The sequence below is a fragment of the Tamandua tetradactyla genome, chromosome 3 (assembly GCF_023851605.1).
Source record: "Tamandua tetradactyla isolate mTamTet1 chromosome 3, mTamTet1.pri, whole genome shotgun sequence".
Lineage (NCBI taxonomy): Eukaryota > Metazoa > Chordata > Mammalia > Pilosa > Myrmecophagidae > Tamandua > Tamandua tetradactyla.
Genome location: NC_135329.1, coordinates 49,438,833 through 49,457,269, shown reverse-complemented (window position 1 = coordinate 49,457,269; position 18,437 = coordinate 49,438,833).

Here is an 18,437-nt window from a genome sequence, read left to right as displayed (position 1 = left end):
TCCATAAGGGTTGGAATCAGCTTTTACCAAACTCCTGTTAATGTTGATCTTTTGATCTCATTGTATGAATCACAAATGTTCTTAATGGTATCCAGAATGGTAAATCCTTTCCAGAAGGTTTTCAATTTATTTCACCCAGATCCATCAAAGGAATCACTATCTATGGCTGATATGGCCTTATAGGTGCTTCCTATCACTTGAACTTTTAGAGGTGTTGTAGGGTTATTAGTTGGCCAAATTTCAATATTATTGCATCTCATGAAATATGGAGGCCCGAGGAGAGTGAGAGAGACAGGTCACAGCCAGCTGGTAGAGTTGTCACAACACATACATTTATTGATTAAGTTCACCATCTTATGTGGGTATGGCTTATGACGCCCGAAAACAATTACAATAGTATCATCAAAGATCACGTATCACATATCACCATAATAGACATAACAATAACGAAAATGTGTGAAATATTGAGAGAATTACAAGAATGTGACACAGAGACACAGGGCCAGCCCATGCTGTTGAAAAGAAGGCACTGATAGATTTGCTCATGCAAGGCTGCCACAAACCTTCAATGTGCAAAAATCACAATTTCTATGAAGCACAATAATGTGAAGCACAATGAATGAGATATGCCTGTATTGACTTCTCCTGTATCATATATGTGCTGGTTTGAAAATACTATGTATCCCAGAAAAGCCATGTTCTAATCCTGATCCAATCTTGTGGGGATCAGGATTTAAACTTTGATTGGCTTATTTCCATGAATATGTGACATGCCCAGTTGTGGGTGTGAGCTTTTGATTAGATAGAGATGTGACTCTGCCCATTCAGGGTGGGTCTTGATTCATTTACTAGAGTCCTTTAAAAGGGGAAACATTTTAGAGAAACCCCAGATGCAGGTGCTTGGGGCATAGTTGCTTCAGAGCTGAGAGAGACATGGATGTTTGGAGATGTTTGGAGTACAGACAGAGAGAGCAGATGCCTAGACACGGTCAGAGACCAGCAGACTTTACCATGTGCCTTCCCATGAGATGCTAAGCAAGCCAGAACAGAGTTGTGTCTTTGAGGAATGAAATGAAGGTCTACAGATGCTTAGAGAGGAAACCACTGGTATCAGAAGCTGGAAGCAATGGAACCAGGAACAGGACTATTAGATGCCCACCACATACCTTACCAGGTGACAGAGGTGTTCCAGACAGCATCACTCTTTCTTGAGTGAGACTAAACTCTTGTTGGGGCCTTAATTTGGACATTTTCATGGCCTTAGAATTGTGAATTTGCTATTTAATAAATTCCCCTTTTAAATGCCATTCCATTTCTGCCATATTGCATTCCAGCAGCATTAACAAATGAATACTATACATATCATATTAAATTTGTATATTTCTCCTAATAATCATCAAAAGCAGATAAGCAGATATAGGGATTATAATAAGGTGCCAATATCTATTTTAGGAGAGAAACCAGAACTTTAATTGTATACTATGACTTTTATCCGGTATAACACATATACCATAGATTGTTGTATTGTATATACTGAGGATATCCTGACTGAGAGTGTGAGGATACTGATGTTTATAGCCAGGCCTGTGTCCCAGGGAGCCTAGCATAATTAGTTTTAAAAATATACATACTATAGGATGATAGTTACTGGGAAAATCTAATCCCCTTTTCCCCTCTGCAGCAACCTGTGAACATTAACAAGGAAATCGAGGCCTAGAAGAAAGTCTGGACACCTGTTGCCTCCAAGTGAAGAAGGAAAAGGGAGACTAATTGGGTTTTCGGTCTAATTGCACTTAGGCTTAAGGGCTCTCAGCTGTTGTTGGTTTTGGTGCCAATTAAGCTCTCATTTCTTCCTTCGTGAGAGAAGCCTTCTGAGGAAATGATGGTTTTATTTCTTTTCAAGGTGACATGGCTCCTTATTGATCCTTTGTTTTATTATGAACCACTTACTACACTGTTGGCTGACAGGGAATTAGGCTCGATTCCTACACTTAACTGAAGGAAAACAATGTCTACGGAGAAGGGCAGTGAACCTACTCATAATACTGGAGGCAAAACACATGAAGTGAAAAACAAATAAAAATAGCTCACATTCATGTAATGTGTTATTGTTTCCAAAGAATGTGAAGGATGGATACCAGACATAGACAAAGTAAAAAGAAGACAATGTTCTTAGGAAGCTTTTGTTGTTTTCATTTTCGTCTTTGGTTCCTTTGTCCTGTCTTGTTTTAGGGTTTGGTTTTTGTTTTGTTTTTTGTTGTTGTTGCACTATTAGGGGGAAGAGTGATTTCAATGGCTGGTTTAGGGTCCATCTAATCTGAATGTAGGTTTTGGACAGTATGGGAGAAATAAAACATTTATTCATAAAAGGCTTGCTCCTTTGCCTCTAATGAGAACAATATATAGTTCAATGAAACACTAAAGTACTTTGTTGTAGAGATAGGATGTCAATTTTTAATTATTACATGTTATAAATTATTTCTGAGTGCACTTAGCTTTTAAAATGCATTTGACCAGAATAGTATTACCTGATCCAATCTGTATTCCTTTTATTTTCTTTTATCATTAGAAAAGTTCAAATGCCCTCTTTGTGTGCACGTATCCAGTTCCTAAGTCCAAACTCAGTACAAGAATTTTATCAGCTCACATTCTGCTTTAGCCCATAGCTTAGGCACATTTGCACCCTTAAGAACTCCTTGGAGAAAACATTTGACATTTACAATACTGTTCAGTAACTCTCTCTTTTGGAAAAGGAAGTGACTAATATGATCAGAACAATGGAAAAAGGGTTACTAAACCTGATATCAGACACATTTTGGGGTGCCTCTCCCCGAGAATCGATTTGTCCATGAAACTACCTTCTCATTTCTGCTTCTGCCTTCCTCTTGTTTAAGCCAATCAGGTGCTATCCCTGGTAGAGCTCCATGCCTGTGACCAGGATGTCGATTACTCTACGGTGTCCAAAAAATAGAAGACACTGATCATTTTGAACAGAGAGAACTTAATGCAAAGAATGGATTACACTTGTGTCAGAAGGCAAAGAACCCAAACCAATTTGATAAAGGCAAAAATGAGAAACTTCTCTCCTCCTAGGATGGAAGAATGAAGAGAGGATGCCAAAATGATGAAAATTGCAACTATGGTGGTTCTGTCTGGTAAAGCCAGAGCTTAAAAACTTCCCTACCTTCTTGAGATTCCCCCAAGACAAAGAGAGAGAGAAATATCCTGACCATTTCCTTTCTCCCATCCTGTAATTTTGATCTGAATCTCCCAGTGGCTAAGCCACTCAAAATTAATTCACAGAAGCTGGAGGCTGCAGGATTGTGGTTCCCCAAAGAAATAGAACAGAGTGAGGTTTAGGGGGAATTATTCTAAAAACAAACAGCACAAAGGTTTAATTTAAGATTTCTGTAGGGAGCCATAGTTTAGTCATAGTTCTAAGCCTCATTCTCCAAACACGCTTTATAATTTAAAAAGTATATCTTTCGGGTGGGCCACAGTGGCTCAGCAAGCAGAGTTCTCGTCTGCCATGCCAGAGACCCAGGTTCGATTCCCAGTGCCTGCCCATGCAAAATAAATAAATAAATAAAATAAGAAGTTAATACCCACAATTATATGAGTCATATCTCCATGGGAGCAGTCGAAAAGCTCCCATTCAACAGTATTGAATGAGGATTAAAGGATACGGAAAAAACATTTTAAATGAAAGTACATCTTTCAACCTACTTAATGCCTGTGTCTATTTCTCCATTGGTCCAGGAACAGTAAGCAAGAATGGAAATAGAACAGCCCCTGAAATCCCAAGTATTCTTTGTGATTCAGAAGATACAAGAAGTATTCAGAAGGAATTCAGATGTACAAAGGTAAGATTTTTATATGCTTTTTATCACCTCTGCTAAGATAGTTATTTCCTTCCACTGCTCTGACAAATGTTGTTGCCCCTTACAAGCCATCTGGCAATGTTTTTTTTTTTTTTTTCTCTTATTTCTATAGCTCTGCATTTTTTGTTCTGGGATTATACTCTCTGAATCTTCACTTTCCCCTATTTCTGTGTCTTCTCTAAGCTATAACAAGTTTTTGGCAGGAATATTAATTTCCTAATAGGGTCTTAGAGGATAAACAAAGGGGAGGAATGTGAAAATTTCTTTTTGAGACAGGATAATCATTGAAATATTAATCAGTGATTTCACCTCATATTCTCATCAAATTTCTGTACTTATACCCCAGGTATAAGTTCTGAGATTAAATACCTTAACTATTTTTTTTCTAAAACTATATTTGATTCAAAGCACAAAATAATCTTATAGAAACAAAAATTCATTCTCCTTCTATATTTTTGCTTGACCAAATCATTGTTGCAAAGTAGCTGCTGCACCAATAGGCATTCTAAGGAAGGAGAGGTGAAAGAGCACAGGAAAAGAGAAAATTGAGTGTACTCCTTTTCAAAAGCATGCAAAATTTATTTCTAACTATCACTATCTCTATATCATTTATATTTATATCTGTACCTGTCCATATCTATATCTGTATCTGTATCTATAATCTATCTGTCTTCTTGGCCCAACCAGTGTAACATGGCCATAACTAAGTAAATTAATTCTTTTGACTGAGCACATTCAAACCTTAAAAGTAGAATCTGTTGGCTCATAACAAGGGGAGAATTGAAATTGGTTGGGCAAGTAGCAGTGGTAGATCCACTCCTTTGTCTCTTTAACATCTGTACATGCTCTATTCCCATACATCCTTCATTAGAAATGTATTTTATCTTCTTCTCAAGCTCCTCTAGGAAAGCAACCATAAAATCTTACCCATCTCAGAGTCCAGCCACTCTGTATCAGATGTGATATTACTCTGCCAATAAAATTTATTAAACGAGATGCTCATACACCCATTCTACAAGGTAGAGGAAATGCAAGATTGTCTCTTAGCCTGGAAAGGGTATAAAGAGCAACACAGCATTCTCTGAGTTGTAGCATTTGTCAAGTTTCTGGAAAGGAATGGCAAGAACCACGCTCTACCAGAGGGCAAAGTTCCTTCATCCTCTCTATGAAATATTTTCCTCACCTTTTGTTGCCCCAGTTATGCCCTCTGACAGGAGGAAGTTGATCTGAGGTGAACATCAGGAAGGATACCTTTTGTGGAAGATGTGCAGCTTTTGCTGCCCATTTCTGTGGTACATGTTTGGATGGTCAGAATTTCTTAGCTCATAAAGAGATATGTTATTGGTGATCTGTTTGGGGGTTTCTTTGGCCAGATACTTCCCTCAAAATTCGTAGAGCTCAAATATATGTGCGTCTCATCAATTCCACATGGGGTAACATTACAGCCAGAGTCATCTAGGCATAATCATGAAGCCCTTTTATTTTTATTTTTTGTCTTAGCATCTATTTTCTGAGACCTTCTTTATCCCTCCCTTAAATTAATGTCTATTTTCCTGAGGCAATTTAAGGCAAAAGTGTCTGAGACATAACAGCATCCTCATCCCACGGTGCTGGCAGCTTTTGTCTGGCAGAGAACCTTAATTGGGAGGTACTTGAAAAAGACCTGAGATGCCCAATTTATCTACCTTTAAAACTGCTGCTTTACAGCTGCAGTACATGTCAGTTACATTTCAGGATATAGAAATTCGATTTTTGATAACCATGGAATCTATATTTTCAACTCATGCTAGGTAATAGTTAACCAGATTTGGTATCTGGTTTGGGCTTGAGATATAAATAAATATATATAGTGCATGTATTTTGGGATGAGTGGAAGAAAACTGGTTCATCTTTGTTTGCCTAGCTGCTATGACAAATTCCACATAATTGGTTGCCTTAAACAACATAAATTTATTGGCTTGTAATGTTGAAGCTAGAAGTAGTCCAAAATCATGAAATAGGCAAGGTGTGCTTTCTCCAAGAGTCTAATCTTTTGGTGCTTCTGCCAATTATCCCTTGTTTTCCTTGGCTTGTAACCCTACTTCCCACCACATGGCAATGCCAAGACAGTTCCCACTAACGTCCAGCTCTGACTTCTATGGCTTTTTCTTTGTAAGGTCTCCAGTAGTCAGTATTAAGATCTACTCTCATTCAGTTAGCCCATGCCTAAACTAAAACTCCCATCATCAACAAGCCCCATTTACAATGGCTTCACACAAAATGTGGGTTGAAATTAATAACATGTCTACATTGGAATACACAATTCATTCTTCCATACCAGTGTATTGTGTTCATAAATACAGCAGTTGCTCAGCACACCTGGGTTTTGTTGCAAGGACACATATCTATAGCAGATTCTCTATTTCTAATTTTATGTTTGTTAATCATTGAGCTTAAAAATAGAAAAGCCATCTCAGTCAATGCATATTATAGACTTAAGGTAGAGAAAGCCTCCTTTGAAATGTTTCCCTCCTCATCTCTATTTGAAACTGACAGTGCTCGTCCAAGTTCATTCTCTGGTAGGACTTTATTGACAGTAGAATGAAATAACCAACATATCCACACATTCAGACATCTTCCTACCATTTCTCCTCACCCTACAGTCTTTGTTGGCACAATGTGTGAATACCTACAGTTTCTCAAAATATTCTTATTCAGCGACAAGTCTCTCAAGTTTCTAGGCAGTAGCGGTTCACTTCTTAATTCCAACTACCAATCTCTTCACCTCTGTCAATCCTAAAATTCAGGTTTATTGTTTTCAACTCCCCACTTTGAGATAAATGAAAGCATGTCCTTCCAATCCATAGATTAAAATAGTAAGGACTTTATTTGTAACATACAACAAGATGTGTGGAAATGGACAGTTCAGGTCTAAAAAGGCATCTCCATCATGTCACAAATGACTAGAATCTTCATTTTTCCAGTTCTGTCATGGATAAAGTGGGACTTCTCTCTATAGGACTCGAACATTCTGGTATATTTTTCTTCTAGTTAGAAAGAAGAAGAAAAAAAGATGAAGGAAGGGAAAGCAACAATGGACTAAAGGAACCAGCCAATTACAACAGTTCTTATCAAGAGGTTACCATGAGTGGAAAAGGCCTACCATATGGAGTCAACTTTTTACATCTGTTTGGCCAGATTGGGATGACATGGTTGTTTTTTCCATTATTTTACCATGTGTGCTGGTTTGAAAAGATATATGTCCCCTAGAAAAGCCATGTTTTAATCTAAATCCCATTTCATAAAAGCAGAATAATCCCTATTCAATACTGTATACTTGAAACTGTAATCAGATCACCTCCCTGGAGATGTGATTTAATCAAGAATGGTTGTTAAGCGAGATTAGGTGATGATATGTCTCCACCCATTTGGGTGGTTCTTGATAAGTTTCTGGAGTCCTATAAAAGAGAAACATTTTGGAGAATGAGAGATTCAGAGAGAGTAGAGCAGAATGACATAGCCACAAACAGCAGAGTCCACCAGCCAATGAACTTTGGAGATGAAGAAGGAAAATGCCTCCCGGGGAGCTTCATGAAACAGGAAACCAGGAGAAGAAGCTAGCAGATGACGTTGTGTTTGCCATGTGTCCTTCCAGATGAGATAGAAAAACTGACCGTGTTCACCACGTGCCTTTCCAGATATAAGAGAGACTCTGACTTTGTTCACCGTGTGCCCTTCCACTTCAGAAAGAAATTGTGAATTTCATCGGCCTTCTTGAACCAAGGTATCTTTCCCTGAATGCCTTAGATTGGACATTTCTATAGACTTGTTTTAATTGGGATATTTTCTCAGCCTTAGAACTGTAAACTAGCAACTTATTAAATTCCCCTTTTTAAAAGTCATTCAGTTTCTGGTATATTGCATTCTGGCAGTTAGCAAACTAGAACACCATGAAAATTTTCCATCATACAGAAAAGTCAAAAGAATGGTACAGTGAAATCCCATACACACTCCACTTGGCTTCTACAATGAATGTTTGCTGTACTTGTTTTATGACTTTTTTAATACTTGTTTATTTTTCCAACTGTCCATCCCTCTATACTTTCATTAGTTCATCTTATTTTTGATGCATTTAGAAGTATGTTGCGTATTTCTGTACATATCACCCCTAAACACTTCAGGATCTGAATTATTAACAACAAATACATATTTTTATGTTCAGTTATTTAAGGTAAAATTTGCATTAAAAGGAAATGAATACATCTTAAGTGTGCCATTCACTGAAGTTTAGCAGAAGCACATACTTGTGAAACCCATAGTCCAAGAGGTAGAACGTCACTGTCACCTGGGAAAGATCCACATGACCTTCTGTGCTGGTTTGAAGGTGTTATGTACCCCAGAAAAGGCCACATTGGAGGGGGGCATTCTTCTCTCTTTACAACCCCCTTGACTTAAGCCCCTTATAATTCTTTTCCTTTTCTTTTCTTTTTTTTTTTTTTTTTTGCATGGGCAGGATCTGGGAATCGAATCCAGGTCTCTGGCATGGCAGACAAGAATTCTGCCACTGAGCCGCCATTGTACCGCCCTATAATTCTTTTTAATTGAACAATTCTGGTGGCACAGACCAATTATAATAATATCTGTGTTTAAGGAAATACTAGGAAAAATGATGCCTAGTTTCAATAATTAACAATGTCATTGGGATTATCTGCTCCTAGGATTTTTAGTTAATGCAGTATAAGGTTCAGAGTCTAGTGTTTAGGATCAATAATATGCTCAAACAGCCTGATGGTCATAGGTAGACAGATGAACAGGTAAAAGTCCATATGGATGTGAAGTTGTTTTTCTCCAATGAAACAGGGACAGATAACACTTGCTACTCATAGCTGAATACTGGCATTACATAGTGAATGATTTTATGGAGAGCAAGTAAACTTGGGGGAGGACTTATTGTACACTGCTTTAGGACATGAACACGGACTGGAAAATCAATAGTCTTTGTTTTAATTCACATTTGAGTAAAATGAAAAAAGAAAAGGAAAAATATGGAAGTATAATGGGGTCAAGGAATGGAACAGAAAAGAAAAATAAAGAATGGTATTTGTAGAAGACAGTTATGATTATTATGTAACATTGTGCTAAAAACTTCTAAATCCATTGAGTGACCAATGTAATTATTGGTGACATAAATCTCTATACTACATATTTTTTCCCATAAGGTTCACCCAGATTGACTTTGGCTGCAAGGGGTGGCTGCATTTCCTCTGGATGATGAAGGGCTCCTTTTGACAAGAAACTACAGCTTTCTGTCTGATGGAATAGATAGGTTTAAAACAGGGTTCTTGTACTTGTTCTTTTGAATTTAGGATTACAAGGCTTTGACTTTTATGACTGTCAAGAAAATAAAAAGAAAAATAACAATTATAATAAAAATGAAAAAAAATAATGGCAAATATTTTAGCCAGCAATTAATTTTTCTAAGTACAATTTCAAAATCAATCACCACATTTCTGAACATTTGCTAAATCATCTGGTTGGCAGGTGCTGCTTGGATGAGAGCTGAAGGCGGGCAAAAGGCTCTTCCCAGTTTAGATTGTCTGGACTCTCGGGGATTTGGGACACCTCCTGTCACTCTCCAGAGAATATGTCTTGTGAATATGTGGGAGAAATGTCAGGGAAGAGGTACAGCAAGAAATAGAAGGCTGAGATCCCAGCACAGTGTGAACAGATTTAATGATTCCCGACAGTGTACTTCAAGACATGCCAAAAGTCCATGATGCTTCTCCTTAAGAATGATCAGCTCTCCAGGTTGGTGGGGAGAGGACTTTCTGTGAGGAGGAGAAACTTCCCATGCCACAGGGATGGAATTCAGCTCCAGTGGTGCATTGATGACTCACCCTTTATCCTGCCTCCCCCACTTCTCCAGCTCAGGAGGGAAAGAACACAGAAGCCTGCACCAAGTTTTGCATGTAAAAAGGGAAGTTATTTTTGTCTCTGTTTCTTTCTTCCCAATTTCTTCTAGATATAAGAGATTAAAGCACATGAAACTACAAGGAACTCTCTTATATGAGAATGAAACCCCCTCTTGGAGAACATGGTTTGTTGTATTAAATAAAGGGGTATATTCAGGTGGAAAAAAATACCAAAGACAATCTCATTAGTGGAAGCAATATCATTGAATATCTAGTCACCCCTGGCATCTCTTAAATTTCTCATTAGGGACTTTTAAATCACAGAGTGCATCCTGTTTATGGTTAAGAATCAAAGAATGAGGTCAAAATTTAAAATCAAGAACTCAGTCTTATATTCAAATCAGAATGACTTGGGTGCTTTTAAATATAATATTGACTCCCAGCATTCACCCCTAGGAATTCCTATTTTTTTTATCTGGGGGAAGTCTGAGCATTAGTTTCTTCTTTCAAAGTTCCCGAGGTAGTTCTATGGAGCTAAGGTGCAGTACCACTAGTCTATCATGTCCACATTCCAATTTTTAAATTCTGGGGCAATTTTCTCTGCAATCCTTAAGCAACAATTTCTATCAACATGTTGTGAAGCCACTCTATACATGGTGTTCATGTATACGAAATATTTAGGAATCAGATACTAACAGGCATTTCCTACCAATGGATAACTGTGACATTTTTCGCTCCTGTTAGTGTCTTTTGGATTCAGAGAAAAGAGATCAAAATTAAATCATGAAAGTAAATTTTAAAAAATGTATATGAACCAGTATATGTAATTTGTATATGAATTAGTTCTGAGTAATGTGAATTTGTGGTTGAAAAACTAACTAATTCTATGATTTTATTTTACTAGCTTAAGGGGGGTCTAAACATATTTTAAGCATTATATTTGTTACTGAGAAGTTCATGCTAGAATGTAGACCTCTTGAAGGCAAAACACCTTTGAAAGAATGTTTGTAAATTTCATAAAGTCTATAGAGTACATGGCAGGTACTGAAATAATACTTATCAAGTTATTTTGTTATAGAACCAAACAAGAAGGATAAAACTGAAAATGTTAAAGATGTTTGCAAAGCATAATGTAGACCTTCTTAAGGAATAGAGTTTTCAAAAAATGGAGTGAGCTGATACTAGCAGGAAGTGTGTTTGCTTTCAGTGGAAGATTTCAATAAACATCAATCAGTCTGATCTAAAAGGGTCTTCTGTAATTGGGGAGGATAAGTGACTATCACTATAACATCTCTTCTGAAAAATATTACTTTCCTTTTGTATTCATGGAACTCCTTTGTCTCCCAAATAATGATGACCTCTTTCTATAATAGCCAAGCTAGAAAACATATTGAGCTTTAATGCCCAAAATCTTCAGGGAAAAATAGACAAGTGTCTATTTTGTGTAGTGGAACGACTGTGAACTTTGTAGTCAGAGAAACCTAATGCTTTGCAACTCAGTAAAATGCAGTAATAAATCCTATCCCACAGGGTTTTCATGAGGAAGATAGATCACACACATAAGCAAGAAGAGTATTTGTGTGAGGAAATGAGGGGCATCCTGAGGAATGACTGATTCCCACTGAACAGAGAGAGAGAGAGTAACTATTAAGGTCAGCAGGAGAAAAACTGAAACACATTGAGCATAACACAATGTCTGTTTCCCAGACTGTATTTTGGGGTAATCCACATGTATTCATATACTAGCTCTAGGGAAATGAAAGTGCTATTAAGCACAGAAAGTGAAAATAGAAGGTTTTTAGGCTTATATCTGGAGCATACAATGGATTCTAAGGCAGGAGTGCTACTTACCTGGAAAAGAGGAAAGTAAGGGGAAAAACAAAAGGTGGGAAGGCCTTTTTAGTGACAATAGACAGTGATACAACCGCCTGAGCTTGAGAGAACGCAACTCCATCTTCAGATGTCTAAAACGATTGATATTCAAACTTCAGATGAATTAGGAGAAAATTGAAGTGGGAGGCTGGATTTCCCTCAGAATGAGTCAAAGTAGCATCAGAGAAATATTTCCATATTGTTTTGTGAGTTTAGATGTTTTACAGAACGCTAGTAGATGGGAGAAATGAAATGCATAAAAATAAACTTTTAAATATGTGGAGGTTATTCCATCTTACCATCATGTGCTATATACTAGCTCCACCATCACTCATTGTTGATCCTATGAGTCACAATGTCTGGATATTTGATGATTGTGGCACAGCTACTGCATTAGCCCCCAATTTTATGACTCTTTTTCCTAATAACTCATCAGAGTCTATTTGCCAGCAGAGGTTTCCATGAGCTATAGTTTCCTCCCTCCTTGACTGGTGAGCATGGTCAGGTTGTTCTCAAAACAATCAAATGTATTTTCTCTGGGCTTTCCAGGACTTTGGACTTTAACAGCTGGTCCCTGACACTAAGATCTGTGAAGTGTCCTATAGGATAAGGTCCTCTGCCATGTCACAGAGGGACACTCTAATTTCAAAGACTGCTGACAATGATGTCTCATGCATTTTTCACTGTTGTTTACTACTGGTGGTCAAACAATGAAAATAAAAAATGCAAAATCAAGGATGCAAATGAATAAGTTAAGCTCTCATTTATGCTTCATTCCAAGCTTTCTTAGAGTCTGAAGATTATAGCAGTCTTCACAGAATGTGGAGCTCAAGTTTTCGGGGATCCTATAGATGCCTCAATCACTGTCTTTTTATTTGTGGGCTTGGAGAGAGGCTATAATACAAACACAATTTTGACATATTTCAATATTTTGAATTACATTTCTGATTTGTTACATTATGCCTAGAGTAGTTGTAGATATAGATTACCACGGAGGGTTTTCTCTGATGATCAGGGAAGATGTATGAACATAATTTGTGCCAGAAAAGATTTTTCTGATAGGTAAGAAAGACAGATTACAGTGAGACAGGTGACACTGAAAAATCAGATTGATGTTTTAGGTCCAGAAGGATGAGAGATAATTGCAAGGATCTCAGTCAAATTAGGGAGAGTCATTAAAATATGGTTTAAGTAGACCAGAAGGAGTCAATGCTGGAAACATTAGTCAGAGCATTTGTGAGAATATCGATGATGATGATGATGATGATGATGATGATGATGATGATGATGATGATGTTAGAAATAGGTGCCAAATAACAAACACTAAAGGGATTTACTTTAATTCACATTTTGAAGATTAAGGATAAATTTAGGTCACAAATTGAGTAATTATTTGTGGTCATTTCTGTCTTACTCTGGATCCCTCACCATTATGCACCGACATAGAGAGGAAGAACCCAACATAAGACAGAAGACCCACTCTCTTTTGTTCACTGGAGATGTGACTACAGTTCCAGTGCCAGTTGAGACAGAGACAAGAGGTAGTTACATAATATCCAAGAGCCTAGGTACTTTCTGGAAGTCTTTAGATGTTAGAAAGCAGATCAGGCTGGTAAATACAACAAATGCTGAAGTATGACTAAGTAATATAATCTTGGATTTAGTTCTAACATATAAAGAACTTGGAAGTTACTGCTCCTATTATTTCAACAAGAAAGTCAAAGAACTGAGGTTGCTCAGAAAAACCAACACTCTGAAATCTGAAGAGACAGGCTCACCCAGAGAGTGACAACTGAGGTCTTAATTGGAGCAGAATTCTCTGGAACCATAAGCTGGTAGGAATGCATAAAGAGTAATTTTGATGAGTTTCTTCAGGCTGAGTTTGTAAATTTTATGAAAATGAAATTTTCTTTGGGCCACAGTCTTATAGGGTGACCACATTCTCTTTAACTTTCTCCTTAGGAATGCTATCAAATTCTCACAGGGTTATGTAAAGAAGATTCCTTGCGGAAAACATGGCAGAGAGAGGAAAGAATAATGATTGTGAAATAAACCCATATCTATCACCATAACAAAGGTCAGCTCTGCAGAGAAAAGTCTTTGCCAGAGCTTCATACCAGCTATGAGGAGGGCATTCTTCCTTCTATAGCCCCTTGAACATTATTATCTCACTAAGAGAAATAAATCTTAATCAATAGGAGTCAGAATTTCAGAAAAATGGATTGAGAACATTCAATAAAGGAGGACAGAAGGGGGCAGGATGAAAATAAAGCTTGTCGCTGAATAAAACATTTGTGAATGTAGCAACCCTGACAAACAGAACTATAAGGAGGCTGAGATTTAAGCCAATGATTATAAATACCCCCACTCCCACACACCTTACCATCATACCTTCACAGCTGCAGTATAATAATGGATAATAGCAAACAACAATAACAACAACTGCAAAGAGGCAAGACACACACTTTCTCTAAGAAAGAATATCAGGGAAGCAAAAGGTCAAGAGGGATAAAAACAAGGATAATAGAGGAAGTTGAATCCTGTGGCACCTCTAAAGATAGCCCAAACATTAAACATCACCCAAACATTAAATGCAGCCCAACTCATAGGTAAATAAACATACATTTTCATACTAAAGACCTCTTTTCCCCAGTCCTATGATCCATTAGAATATGCCCAGTTTTCAACAGCAACAAAAAGATTTCAAGGCATGTCAGCACGTTAGAAAAAAAGTCTGAAGAGACCATGTAGTCATCAGAAACAGACTCAAATATGACACAGATACTGGAATTATCAGATGGGGAATTTAAAAATAGCTGATTAATATATTAAGGGCTCTGTAGAAAAGTAGATAAAATATAAGAATAGGTGCATACACAGTGCAGGTCCAAAATGGCAGAGAAGGAAGATTTATAATTCATTCCCTTCATTGGAAGAATGAAAAGTCTAGAGAAAGAGACTGAAATGAAGTAGTTGGTGACCCTGGAACCAGAATGGATATTTAGAATAACCACAGGAGTACCAGAGTAAGTGTGAAGCAACTGAGAGTTCAGTTTTGTAGGTGAAAACCCAAACCAGTGACCACCCCCCAGTGTTCAGCTTTATGGCAGCAGCTACAGAAATGTCTATGACTTGGCCCAGATTCTGGGAGCAGGGGAAACCTCTTCCTCTAAAAGTTACAGTTGGGCATTATGTTCAGACTGGGGAATCCCTGAGGAAAACAGTGGTTCCCAATCTCCCACCAGCACCTATCTAAACTTAAGAAGCTGGTGCACCATCTGTGGCTGTTTTGTATATTTTTTTCTTCTTTCAGTCAACATTTGCTGGTCTGACAGTTTCCTGAAAACAAGGTATACATCCACAAACCTTTAGCTAGGCTGACAAAGAACAAAGAGAAAAGATGCAAATAGCTAAAATTAGAAATGAAAATGGTTGTATCACCACTGAACTTAGAGAAATAAAAAGATTATGCAATAATATTGAGAATAGTTGTATGACAACAAACTGCTTTATCTGGAGGAAATGGAAAAATTCCTGTAAGTACATAATTTACCCAAATTGACTCAAGTGGATATAGAAAGCATCAACAAACCTACAAGTACAGAGATTGAATCAATGATGAAAAGCGTTCTACCAAAGAAAAGTTCAATACCAGAGAGTAGCAATGGCGAATTCTAAAAAACATTTGAAGAAGTATTCTTACCAATCTTTCTTAAATTCTTCCAAAGAATTTAAGAGGAAAGACAAAGTGGGATTTGACCCAGGAATGCAAGGGTGGTTCAACATATGAAAATCAACCAGTATAATACATAAATAGAATCAAGGGAAAAAGCACATATGATTAGTTGACAGAAGCAGAAAAAGACATTCTACAAAATTCAACACTGTTCCTTGTTAAAATATACTGGAAAGTAGGAATAGAAGGGAACTTTTTCAACATGATAAAGTTTCTTTATGAGAAACCCATAGCTAACATCATACTCAATGGAGAAAAACTTTCATCTTGGTCCCTAAGATCAAGAAAAAAAACAATATGTACACTTTTACCACTGCTATCCATACTAGAAGGCCTTGCAAGAACGGTTCTACAAGAAAAAATAAAAAGCCATTCCATTTCTGGTATATTGCATTCAGGCACCTTACTAACTCAAACACCACTTGACCTAGCAATCCCATTTCTAGGCATATACCAAAAGAGAATGAAATCAGAGTCACAAGCAGATGCTTGTGCACCAGTGCTTATAGCAGAAAATTTACAACAGCCAAATTCTAGGAAAAACTCAAGTGTTCATTAGTAAAGGAATGGATGAATAAAATTTGGCAAATTTACACAAAAGAATGTTATTTGATCAAAAGAAAAGAAATGAAGCTATCAAACAGGCTGCAACATGGTAGAACCTTGAAAATATTAAGGAAAAATTGCATTTCATTTATGAGATGACTAGAAATAGAGGATTCACAGAGATAGAAAGCAGATTAGAGGTTACCCAGAGGAAAATGGTATGTCAGGAAAAAGTATTTGTTTATAAAAAATAATAATTATAAATAATTGTCTCCAGTCTCAAGTGCAGAGATTTGAGAGGGCATGAGAAATAACACCCTGTTTCCTACCTTGGTACTATACTCACTGAGAACCATCTACCATCTTCATGAATGTTGAATCTGACAGTGAAAACCAGGGCTGAAGTGTATAACAAAATAAAAAGAGAGAGAGAGAGAGGGAGAGAGAGAGAGATGGAAATATAATCAGAGATGAAGAAATTCTAAGAAAATATCAAAGGGATTTGTCAGAAACCAAAATATTGAAAAACGAAGTGAAAAAAATGTACACTATAGAAGTCTAGGGAAAGAATCAATGAGTTTCAATATGGGTCAATAGAAGCCTCTGAAACCACAATGCGTAGAGAAAGAGTGAAAAAAATGGAACAGAAAATATAAGAATTGTAGGATGATTTCAGATGGTGTAATGTGTGTGATTGGAATAATGAAAGGAGAAGAAAGAGATAAAGGACAAGAAATGTTGAAGAATGGCTGAAAATGTCCCAAATTAAAGGCACATGCCAAACCACAAATCCAGGAATGTCAGAGAATGCCAAACGAGAGAGAGAGAGAGAGAGAGAGAGAGAGAGAGAGAGAGAGAGAGAGAGAGAGAGAGAGAGAGAGAGAGAAAGGGACAAAGGGACAAAGAGAGAAAGAGAGAGAGAGAAGGAGGGAGGGAGGGAGGGAGGGAGAAAGGGTAGAAGTAGACAGACACAGGCATCACATATTTAAACTGCAGCAAACCAATGACAAAGAGAAAATCTTGAAAACCAGAGCGGGAAAGAAAACACCATTTACCTATAGGGCAGCAAGTATAAGAGTTATATCATTCTCATAAAAAAATATGCAAGTAAGAAAATAAATGCAAGTAAGAAGAGAGTGGGGTAAAATATTTTAAGTATTGGAAGCAACACCCACCATTAGAATTCTGCATGGCCCAAATTATCCTTATAAATACAACAGTGATATTTAGAAATGAAGTTAGATTAATTTAAACGTTTGGTATAAACTCTAGGGCAACCATTAAATGTTTATTTAAAAGAACTGATAAACTAAGAGAAGAGAGAAAATGGAATAATATATAAACTTAAAATTAGAGAAGGCAGAAAGATTTAAAGATTAGACATTAAAGATTCAATTAGGGCGGGCTGCGGTGGCTCAGCGGGCAAGAGTGCTTGCCTGCCGTGCCGGAGGACCCCGGTTCGATTCCCGGCCCCAGCCCATGTAAAAAACAAACAAACAAACAAAATATAATAAAACAAGAAAATGTTTAAAAATGTTTCCCTTTCTTCCTTCCTTCCATCCTTCCTTCCTTCCCTTCCTCCCTCTCTCTTTAAAAAAAAAAAAAAAAAAAAAAGATTCAATTAAAAATTAAGGATTTAAAGAGAAGATTTGACAAAATGACAAAATAGCAACTCTCATGAATAAGAACGTTACAAAATAAAAGACAGAGACTGTTAGAGTAGTTGGAAAGCAAGACCATCCTATAGGTTGTCTACATAAAAACTCACTTTAAATACAAGGACACAGATATTTTAAAATAAAGGAATAGAGAAAGATATATTATTCTAGCTTTAATCAAAATAAATTTGGATTAACTGTATTAATTTCAACCAAGGCAGAGCTCAGAACAAAGGAAATTATCAGAGATAAAAGAGTCATGATAAAAGAGTCAATCCCACTGTACAAATTTTAAATGATAAAAACCATACAAGGTTGTTCTCAGTGCATAATGGAATTAAACTAGAATTAATAGCAAAGAGAGAGCCATAGAATCTCAAATATTAGGAAATTAAATAACACACTTGTAAATAACACATAAGTCAAAGGAGTGCCAAAAGACATTAAAAGGGCAGTGCAGGGCGGGCCGCGGTGGCTCAGCGGGCAAGAGTGCTTGCCTGCTATGCCGGAAGGACCCCGGTTCGATTCCCGGCCCCAGCCCATGTAAAAAAAAAACAAACAAACAAACAAAATATAATAAAATAAGAAAATGTTTAAAGATGTTTCCCTTTCTTCCTCCCTTCCTTCCTTCTATCTTTCCTTCCTTCTCTCTGTCTTTCTTTAAAAAAAAAAAAAAAAAAAAAAGGGCAGTGCAACGGTGACTCAGTGGCAGAATTCTCGCCTGCCATACCAGAAGACCCGGGTTCGATACCTGGACCCTGCCTGTGAAAAAAGAGAAAAAAAGACATTAAAAATACTTCGAAATAAATGAAAGAAAAAGACAACTTATCAAAATTTGTGGGATGCAGGAAAG